Consider the following 11832-nt stretch of genomic DNA (forward strand, 5'->3'; position numbering starts at 1 on the left):
CCGGACAAACATAAAAACCCACATACTTTCGCATTTATAATATTATTAGTATGGATGGTACGCTCAGGAGGCATTAGCGGGACAGTCTAAACGTGTTTTTTAACAACTGTACTTATTGAGGTTTGCAGGTTTCTAAGATGAAAACTTGAGATTTCTCGTTCAAAGTATTTAATTTCCGAAATACAAAATGTCTTACAGCAGAATAACGAAGTAGACAACTTAGAGCAGATGGTGGCGCCATCTAGACAATTTTTTTTTAATAATTCAGTATTGCCATAGTTAACTTTTCTTTTCTAACACTCCCACTAAAAGTTAACTCACTTAACAGTAACAATTAAATTGACACTTTTGATTCAGTGTCTTTAATAACAAAAATAAAATTACTTGCTATACATAAGATGACTTCTTAGATATGCAACATTGAGTGGATAAGGCTTTAGTTAAAATGTCTGCCAGTTGATTTTTACTTGGTACATATTCAATCTTTATCAAACCTGACTCTACCTTTTCCCTCACAAAATTATACTTAACATCTATGTGCTTTGTTCTCTTGTGATAAGCAGGGTTGTTAATTAATTTAATGGCACTCTGATTATCAACACATAGTGTTACACAATTATAATTCTCACCTAACTCAGACAATAATTGTTGTAACCACAATATTTCTTTTGCAGACTCACAAGCAGCAATAAATTCTGCTTCAGTAGTGGAGAGAGCAATGGTCTTTTGCTTTTGGCTGCACCATGTGATTGGTCCTCCATTCATTTGAAAAATGTAACCGGTAGTAGACCTACGACTATCTATATCACCTGCAAAATCTGAATCAGAATATCCAATGAGATCACTGCTTTCTCCATATTTTATACAATAATCTTTAGATTCAATTAGGTATCTTATTATACGTTTAACCCCGTTTACATGCTGTTGACTATAGTTATTTACATATCTGCTTAAAACATTAACAGCAAATGCTATATCTGGTCTCGAAACTGAACACAAAAATAGTAATGATCCTATAGCTTCTCTATATGGAAAGCTCGAAATGCTTTCATCTTCACTTTTAGTAAAATTAACATTCATGTCTGCTGGAGTACTTACTGGGTTTGCATTTGACATGGAAAACTTTTCTATTATTTGCCTAATGTAATCTCTTTGGGATATACAAATACAATTGTTCAATCTCTCTATTTCCATGCCCACAAAATATGTCAAATTTAGCTCTTTAATTTTAAATTCTTGTTTTAAATAATTAATAATTTCTTTAATAATTTGTTTAGACTCTGACACTATTAAAGCGTCATCAACATAAATTATTAAGAACACTCTAACTTTCTTAAAGAAACCTATATATATACAGTTATCAGCCTGTGATTGTACAAAACCATATTTCTTTAAAAAATCAGTAAATCTTCTATTCCAACACCTAGAAGCCTGCTTCAATCCATACAAAGCTTTATTCAATTTTAAAACATAGTTACTATCAAATTTTACACCTTCTGGTATTTCTATATAAATGTCTTCTTCAAGATAACCATTTAGAAATGCTGTTTTCACATCAAACTGTTGAATTTCTAAATTATACTTAGCTGCAATTGAAAGAATAATTCTTATTGAATCATACCTCGTGGTTGGAGAAAATATCTCTTGATAATCAACCCCTTTTATTTGATTAAAACCACGAGCACACAGACGAGCCTTGTAGCGCATAATTTGACCATTGACATCCTTCTTGACAGCAAACACCCATTTAGTAGTAAGAGTTCTCTGACCTGCCTTTTTTACTGGAGACCAAGTTTTGTTTTCTTCTAGTGCAGTCAGCTCTTCTTGTATGGCTTTGGACCATTCCTTCTTGTGTGGGCTTCCCATTGCTTCTCCATAAGTTTGTGGTAATGACAGCTCAACAAGATTTGCTTCAAGGTTTTGCTTCCTTCGCGGTCTCAAATTCACATGACATATTGTTTCCAACTCTTCATCTAATTCTTGGGATGGCTCATAGGAAGGATCTTCACAATTGCTATAATCATTCTCAGTTGATGAACTTTCTTCTAGTGCAACATCTTCCTCGATGACAACACCAGATCCAGTGTTAGATTTATTATTCACGGTATCATCATTTTCTTCATTTAAAACAAATATTTGAGCTATATTTCTTCTTATCTCAGGAACCAGATTTTCATCAAATATTACATTTCTTGACACTTTTACTTGTTTTGTATTTAAATTATACATTCTATAGTTGGTATTATCATAACCAACAAGCATCATTTTCTCACTTTTCTTATCAAACTTAGTTCTGAGCTGGTCGGGAATATGAACATATCCAGTACTACCAAATATTTTTACATGACCCATTTGAGGTTTCATTCCATTCCATAACTCAAAAGGTGTCTTATTGGGAGTCTGGCTCGAGGAGGTTCTATTTAATATATAAACTGCACAGTTCACAGCTTCAGCCACAAATTCAATGGAACATCTCTTGCATATAGCATAGAGCGAGCACTCTCTACAATAGTGCGTAACTCTCTCTCAGAGCGACCATTTTGTTCTGGTGTGTACGGAGCCGTACACTCATGAAGTATGCCTTCTTTCTCCAAATATTCCTTAAAAGCTTTATTTACATACTCTTTTCCGTTATCTGTATGAAGTGTCTTTACATTATGGGCATATTTGTTCCTGACCAGAGCATTATATTTCTTAAAAAATTCCAGGACATCACTCTTGTGCTTCATAAAATATACATGTCGATAACTTGTAGCAGCATCTTTGAACAATACAAAATATTTCAAACCTTGAATTGATGCGTGACTCATAGGCCCGCAGACATCGCTGTATACTAAGTCACCTGGCTGTAATTCTCCTCGCACTGATTTTTGAAATGAGAAACGACATTGTTTTCCATATGCACATGCTTCACAAACAAAGTCATTTTGATTATTGTCCACTTTCAAGCCTTCAACTACACTATTGGCACTCATATTCTTTATTTCTTTAAGGTTGATATGTCCAATCTCTCATGCCACCTTTTAATGTCATTTTGATCACTTTGAACCACATTACAAACATCTGGAACCACTGTTTCTATTTTCAACTTGTATAAGTTATTTTCTGTAATGCTTGCAATCATTACGACCTTGTCTTCTTTGCATATTAAAGCGTTTGGGTGTTTCTTGATAATAGTATATCCTTTTCGTACTATTACTCCTTCAGAAAACAAATTTCTTCGTAAATTGGGAACATACAACACTCCATTTAGCACACTGTGCTCCACTGTTCATTAACCCATCTCTTTATCATAATTTTTCCAATGCCGCACACTTCTACTGATTGCTTGTTACCCAGTGACAATGATTTTTGTTTGCATTGAACAATTTCTTCAAAAAAATCTTTTCTGAATGTCATATGTGCTGATGCACCGCTGTCCAATATCCAAGTATTCTCTTCAACTTCATTATAGTTGGTTTCCACATTAAAAGCTAACATTGTTTCTTCTTTAGTTGGTTTCTTGGTTGCTTTTCTTGGAGCACGGCATTCTTTTGAGAAATGACCGCGCCTCCCACAGTTATAACATTCAAACCGATGCTTGACAGATTTGTTTTGATTTGCACCACTGCTACTTGCCTCATTCTTTTTCTTTGACTTAGTATTAGCAACAAACAGGGCGGTTTCCTGTTCTTCTTCACCCGCAATACTGGCTTCTTCATCTAACAAACGAGCAGTTAAGTTAGTAAGAGTTTGCTTTGTAGGATCCAATGACATCCATGCTTGACGCAACGATCTATACTTGGCAGGCAGTGTACCGAGTATTTTTGTTATGATGGCCATTTCACTAACAGTTTCACCACTATCTTTCAACTGCTGAGCTAAATTTTCCACTTTAGAGATGTGTTGTGCTACACTGTCACTTAAGGACATCTTGTACTGATAAAACCTTTCATGAACCAGCATTTTATTCAATTCACTCTTCTGTTCATACACTGATTCGAGTTTCAACATTATTTCTTGAGCAGTTTCACAGTTTTCTATGAGTGTAATTTGCTTGAGGTCCATCGCAGAGGTTATGATGAACATTGCAGTGCCGTCTTTTTTAAGCCATTCTGTTGAGTTGGTTTCTGGTTTGGGTACAGAAATATCAATTCCATTCGCTTTTAAAGCGCACTTGATTTGGAATTTCCACTGTTTAAAGTTGTTGCCATCAAATTTGTCCATATTCAATGACCGCGCGGCTTGCATTTTTGAGGTTATCTTCTTGATAATTTCTTGACAACAAAATTAACTTTTTCTTTGCTGTTTCTACTGTTCTCTAAGTTACAGAGCTTCCTGGTCCCATAACCTATTGAGGTTTGCAGGTTTCTAAGATGAAAACTTGAGATTTCTCGTTCAAAGTATTTAATTTCCGAAATACAAAATGTCTTACAGCAAGAATAACGAAGTAGACAACTTAGAGCAGATGGTGGCGCCATCTAGACAAATTTTTTATAACTCAGTATTGCCATAGTTAACTTTCTTTTCTAACAGTCTTCACGTCAAGAAAAAAACGCGTCCAATATTTTCTGATAATCTAAGTCTAACTGATGGAGTAGTTACTCCATAATTAGGTAATTAGAATTTTTTAGGACTAACTTAGTCTATCTGATGTTATTTTCGATGCGTTCCTTTGTCTTTTGCTAATGTAACGCCGTCTACACCTTTCGATGGACACTTTTGTTTACACAGAGATTACTTACTTACTACTCCTTAACTTCAACCCTTCAATCTAAATTATTAATGTTACAAGCAAGCCATCAAAAAAAAAAACTTTTTTTTGACAATATTTCCCAATAATGAAACGTCTACCTAAAAATCTAATATTTTCTTATAAAATATTTTTCAATTCTGATGCTCGTAAAGTTCGTGTTTATGCTGGATCGACATAAAATGACTTTTTATGCTCTAGTGCATAAAGTAAAATGTTCGTACCACAGTAGCCACAAACAAATAGTTTTTAAATTCTTTAGATAATTTTTAATTATGTAAAACTAAAAATATATCAACAAAACAATATAATTTTATATAGTAATGCATGATAAATAAAAAGTACATAGTAAGTGAACAATGAGGGCTATCGTTTTTTGTCTCACTAGATGGCGCACTGTTGCGTGAGGTTTTTAAGTATGGCTTTCAAAGTCTGTTTTTACGGGCGTGAAAACAAAGTTTAGATTAAATTATATTTGATACACCTTAAAACCGTATCATAAAAATATCGAGCATGCCACAGTGTTGCATAGTCCCGTTTTGTTAGGAAAAAAGGAGGACAAAGGTTTCCGAAAGACAAAACTGTCTCAAAACACAGACATTCATTGCCCAAAACGCATATTTGCCATAATTATTTCAGATATTGCAAAATATTCACAAAATTATTCTAATTATAATAAAAACCCGCGTAGCTCAGCCCAAAAACTATGAGATTTGACATTTCGGAACCTCACGCTACACTAGCGCCTCTAGTGGCGAATTCCATACGCGATAGCCCTCATTGTCCCACTGTTGCTATTTCATTACCTCGCAATCGAAGTGAATTGAATAGCAGTGTCAAACTCGAGCATTAACCCATTTTTCCCCTCGACGTGTCTATCTAATCCGTGCTATCCACCTCGCGTACCGGCTCGGCTATATGAATGTCTTGGTAAAATAACTCGTTTTATGGGTAAGGCCGCGAATTTTGACCAATTTGGACGTTTCAAATTTGGAAGGCTGATAAAAAAACTGATAACACCTAGAGGTTTAATTTTTTTTTATTATATGACACGATATAAACTCTCAAGGTCGCAAATGAGATAATTGATTTAAACCTTTTAAAAAAAATATAAAAATATATTACCGTCAAAAACGTAACGAAAATTGACTATTTTTTTTGACCACGAGTACTTAATACTTATTATTTTTCATGCTATTTAACTTCTCATGATCATGATTTTGTTTAAACGAAATTTTATGATATAACGATAGTCCTACCGATTGCGGAATCATGATAATCAAATAATTTTCATGTTTTATATTTATTTCTTTTCACGTGCCAAAAAACCACGTTTTCGTTACGAATACTTAGGTGACGCTTTTTAAGCTACCTTTAACGCCAATTTCGGTAGAAATTAGTTTTTGTACACTGGCAACTAATACTCTAATAGGGCAACATCGATGAGATAAATAATCTCATCAGTTTGTTGACAAACAGCCATCAAAAGTGACGCGGAGGTTTTTTTTCGAAAAAACGTCGAAAGTGCTTGTTCGATTTTAAGGATAAGTAGTGATTATTTTTAACTGGTTGTTTTTTCATACGATAGGGTAATCTTTTCCATGTAAGTGGCATGTGTTATTATGTTTCAAAATGTCGTTATTCACCATGATAAACGATTTTTGTATAAAAATACGTTACACTTTCGTTACGATTACGTTACATTTTTACAAAATGCTACGTATTTTGTACATAACGTAACGAAAAAATGTGGTAAAGGGAAGTTCACACAGAAAATTCTAACTTACACCAGTTTATTATTAGGTTTCCAATGACTGCACGCACAGTAAGTTAGTTAGATGGATATTTTGAAGTTAAATAAATTTTAATCTGTAGGTGCAGGGATCGCAAAGAGAATTGTGGCGAGTTCTGTGTTCACGTCCTGCTACATGCATAGCGTATTTAAAGTGAGAGACAAACGGAGATTCACTTACCTACTTAGTTCATTTGTTACCTAAACTTAATAATCATAATAATTTATTTCCAAAAACATCTTTTTACATTGTCCACTTAACTAAGATACTACTTCCTAAATTGGTAAAACCTGTGATTTAGGGTTTTGGCCATTTCTTTGAGGTATTTAATAGCTTGTACAGTCGAAGTCACAAGCATGCTCACAACTAGGTGGTAGGACCTTGTGCAAGGTCCGCCCGGATTGCTACCACCATCTTCCTCGCTAATCCTGCCGTGAAGCAGCAATGCTTGCACTGTTGTGTTTCGGCGTGGTGAGTAAGACAGCCGGTGAAATTACTGGCACGAGGTATCCCATCATAGGCCTCTAGGTTGGCAACGCGTCTGCAATACCCCTGGTGTTGCAGATTTTTATGGGCGGTGGTGATCTCTTACTCATTTGATCGTTTGCCATCCAGTCGAATAAAAAAAAAACCACATCCAAATTCGTTATGCTTATAAATGTGCACCTTATTGTCAGTGTTAGAGAGGCATGTAAAGATACACTTTTGGAAAGATGTTCGTCACTAGAGGGTACTTCTACTTCCACATTCTCATGTTTAGCTCTATAGATCTCATATAGGACAGATTTAAGATCAGTATCGTCAGAAAGTTCTAGTAAAAATAAAAACTTCACTTTATTATATGAGATGTATTTTTTTTTCATACTACGTTATCTAATGGGATTTTTTACCAGTTTGATCTAGGCTTTATAAAAATTTGCGTTACGTTTTATGGTAACGTCACGTATTTTTTTATGTTATTTCTATGTCACATTGGTCAAAATTCGCGGCCTTACCCTTATGCTCTTGTTGTACCTACAGTCACCAGCACCAATATCTGACACAACAAGCGTGCATAAATATCTGATACAACTCTATTACTAGGGCCGGTAGGACGTATCAGACATTTTGCACGATAATGCAGGTGACTGTACAATCTATCAGCAAACTTGCAGAAAATAATTCGAACAAAATCTTCGTCATGCAAAATATTTCAATTTTTCTTTATTTTTTTTATAGATGTCATACACACAGTGGGCCCTCAAAATGGTTCAGCACCGGCTCTCAGATCCTGCTACGAGAAATGTTTATCATACCACCAGGAATATCGGATCAAATCGATCGCGTTCCCTTGCATTTCTACCGCATTTATGGTTCCCCAACGTTTAGCAGCTCACATTGCTTTGCAAACAGCAAGAAAATTCCTTGAAAATAATCCAGAGATGGAGCGGATCATTTTCTGCACATTCCTGCCTATCGATGTGGATATCTATGAAACTTTGATGCAGATGTATTTTCCTGTTCATGAGTGGAATTATAATGATGGGGCTTCGGTTTCTGAATAAGAAAAAAAATGATGTTTTTTTTGTATACATAGGGATTATGAATCGTTTTGCGTGTTTTAATTTCTTTTTACTTTGATTGGTTCGTAATTATGCTTGTTGAAAGAATAAACTTTTATATGATTTATTTGTCATGTTATTTTCCTTTTTCTAACTTCCAGTCTTGTAGGTGAAAAACTGCCACTATCTCCTGGGTAGGTATAACAAAGTCAAAGGTTACTTACTTGATTAATATTTACGCAAAGTGATACTACACTACGCAGTATATTATTTATCGTGTGATCGTGTCGATGTCGTGTCGTGTTCCAATCACGACCGCTCATCGATCATGGATAAAGGTTAAATTTAAAGGTTAAAAGGGTAAATTGTGGCAATTCTTATCCTTATAATAATAATATTATAAATGCGAAAGTAACTAATGGATCAAATTTGGTGTAGAGATAGTTGATATCCTGGGAAAGACAGCATAGGGAAGTTCTGGTAGTTCTTATCACAAAAAAATGCATAATTCGTAAATCTAAAGGAGAGTTTAGCAATGTTCAATAAATCTATATAGGTAGGTATATCTTTAAACATGTCGACTTATTTGTACGTATAGACAAATGATTTTACGGTGCAGAAAATCCTAATATGAAGAAAAGATTTCTCTTTGCGATAGATGGGAAGTAATGGGTATGTATTATAATACCGATAAACGAAAGACCGAATTTCACAAGACCTATGGACGGAAGGCCCGAATATTAAAACGTCGAATGGATATATGACCGAAAGTTTGAAATCCGAAAGTACATTTGACCGGCAGCCTAAAACCCGAAGACTACAATCCCGAAGATCAAAATACCTACACTCGAAAGGTCGAAAACTCATAATGCCGAACAGTCATAATCACTACAAGTAAAATAATCGACAATCAATATATCGAAAATCAAAATACCGAAGCTGCCGCTATACGAAAGACGAAACAAATATAGCAGGAAAGATTTGTGCGAGCGAGCGAAGCGAGCGAGCAAGACGATTTGGAGCAGAAGCGACTCGGATAGGTTAGGTTCAGAGAGGCTAAGGCGGGAACGAAGCGGAGCGGAGCGGAGCGTAGTTCCGCCTTAGCCTTCGATGTTAGGTTTTTTTATAGCAGGCAAGATACTTAACTGCCACTAAGAAAGTAGGTTGGATAAGATTCAACAGCAAAGATCGTTTGTGAAAGCAATATTATCCGGGCTGCTATAAAAAAAAACCTAACATCGAAGGCTAAGGCGGGAGCTACGCTCCGCTTCGCTCCTACGCCTTAGCCTTCTGAACCTACTATCCAAGTCGCTTTTTGCCCCGAACCGTCTTGCTCGCTCACTTCGCTCGCTCGCACATATCAAACCTTTTTTTACTTTCGGTGTTTTTTTACTTTGGTATTCTGAATTTCGATTTGTTAAGTGTCGATATTTCGACTGTAGGTAATATGATTTTTCGGTATATTATACATACCATTTTCGGGATTTTGTACTTTGGGTCATTTAAAAATAGATATTTCGACCTTCGGTGTATCGGTTGTCGGTATTTGTACATTCGGTATTCTGAATTTCGATGTGTTATGCGTCGACATTTCAACTGTAGGTATTATGATTTGTCGGTCTTATAATACATACCCGAAGTAATTTCTATAAGTCTCACTCTAGATACCAATCATTCATCTAAGGTTTCACTGTAGGTTAGGTACTTACTAGGTGTTTTCTTTGCCGCCTAAAAACAAAATTATATGTATTTCGTTTTTGGAATTTAATTAATAGGTAATTTAATTATTTATTTTCCTATAATAGTTACTTTTGAAATCGAGAGAGAATTTTATTTACTTTGTGCAATGCGCAAAGAGATATAACCACTTACGTTTCAATGCGCTTACGAAATATTCGTGCTTTTTATTTTTGTACTGGCAACGTTTAAGATAATTGTCAAAATGGAGTTGTTGAGTGAGTGAGGTGTCTTGAGTTTGAGGTCAACTTCGCTTGATTTTTATAAATTAATAGACCCTGCTCAGTATCTAGTTATTTATCTTTAAAACTATCGCTTAAAACGCAGAAAACCCTATCATCGTAGTATAAAGTTAAAAAACTGAACATAATCACCACTAAACACCGTAATGTTTTGATAAGGGTTTACAACCAACATTGATTCCACATTTATAATAAAATGTCTGCAACAAGTGCTACAGAAGGCGGTGAGGAGTTGAAGAATGTGCCTCTGGTCCGTATGGAAGATGTACAGACCTCTAAAGAGAGGGACAGTCCAACGGAAATACTAGAAACTTGTATTGTTGATTCCGTGGATTACGATGATTGTGTAGTGAATGACGAGGAGGACTCTAATATGGGAGCATGGTATCTATACAGTCTGAAGAGGTGGTCGAGGAGGACAGCGACAGCGGCGGAATGATCGTGCCTGAAGTCCTGGAACCACTCGATGAGATCCCAATAGAAGTGAAACTCAATTTTACTATCAGAAATTGCTGGCTATTTTGACTTGTCAAAAGTTGGTCTAATGCGAAGTAGAAATCTGTCTATCTTTCCTTGAATTTACTTTGTCTTAAGTGTTTTAGCATAGAAATGAGGTAAACAATTTGGGTACAGTTAAGTTGATTTTCCTGGCGAGGTGAGACAGATGAGGCGAAGAGAAGAAATTTGTATGGCAAATTTTCAATCCTCTCTAGCGCATCTTCGGTGTAAATAGTAAGCGTTGATGAGGAGAACGAGACTTGAATTGAAATATTTTGTTGTTGTAATAATAAACTGTAGACAGAGTATAAATTCAAGGTTTTCGCTTGTTTTCCACCGCACATTGTTCCACTCTGTATGTACAAAAAATAAATATACCACAAACACGGATGGTACATACGAAATTCGAATTAGATGGTACTAGCCTCTTTATTAATACTTGAGAATGCTGTCATGATAGTACAAAGCAATTTCTACTAGAGTCGCTGTTAACCTGAAGCGTGACCCTGCTACTTGTCCTTATCAATACATTAGCGTGACATAGATGGTTGAACGGCTCTTTTGTGTTCATGGAGTACCCACTTTTTTACTCTCGCGGTGACTATTAAATGTCAATCGCGGGCTCGCGATAGCTATTACACGCCAATTTTTAGTGGACAAGGGCCATTGCGATTTCAATTCTCGCCTCGCTGGTGGAAAATCACCTTAGTGTATACTTTGCTGACTTGCGCAATAGTTTAGCTGGCTAATTGGAATCAGCATAAAATGCTAATATAACACTTGTTTTCCAGGATAGGAGCAAAACATTCAGATGCCCGTCTGAACCCGCAGATAGTTGGCCACCCTCGAAATCCTTCTGGAGGAGTCATCAAACACGGAGATAAGTGTGAAGAGGACATCAGATCGTATTCCGATGTAGCCAACAAACCTGATAAGAACGGAGAGATGATGTATGCATGCGCCAAGTGTTCGGAAAGCTTCAAGTATCTGTTTTTCTTTGGTGAAGCATGTGAGGTGGCACGAAGATGAGAAGAAGAAGGAAAAGGGACCTGACATGACTAAACTTAGTGAGTATAACTCTATTAGGCTGATTTTTTTAAAATTTTTGAACTAAATTATAATTATGTACAGGGGTCGGACAAAAAGTGGATGACGTCAAACCACTTATAGGATGATTTGTAATAGTAATTTTGATTTCCATAAACAATTATTACATCATTTATCAACCTCATTATAAAACAATATGAAATTTATTTTATTCACTGAATTCCTATAATTTATTTACGATA

The 11832-nt window shown here is 35.6% G+C and overlaps 1 protein-coding gene and 1 pseudogene across 1 annotated transcript in view; one reads left to right on the forward strand and one right to left on the reverse strand.

Moving 5' to 3' along the window:
- Positions 1-11832, reverse strand: part of LOC141444366 (neutral alpha-glucosidase AB-like) — a 56171-nt gene that overhangs the window by 15238 nt on the left and 29101 nt on the right.
- LOC141444029 (uncharacterized) overlaps positions 10179-11832 on the forward strand; it is a 2306-nt pseudogene continuing 652 nt past the window's right edge.

Source organism: Choristoneura fumiferana, chromosome 29 (genome assembly GCF_025370935.1).
Source record: "Choristoneura fumiferana chromosome 29, NRCan_CFum_1, whole genome shotgun sequence".
In the NCBI taxonomy this organism is placed as follows: Eukaryota; Metazoa; Arthropoda; class Insecta; order Lepidoptera; family Tortricidae; genus Choristoneura; species Choristoneura fumiferana.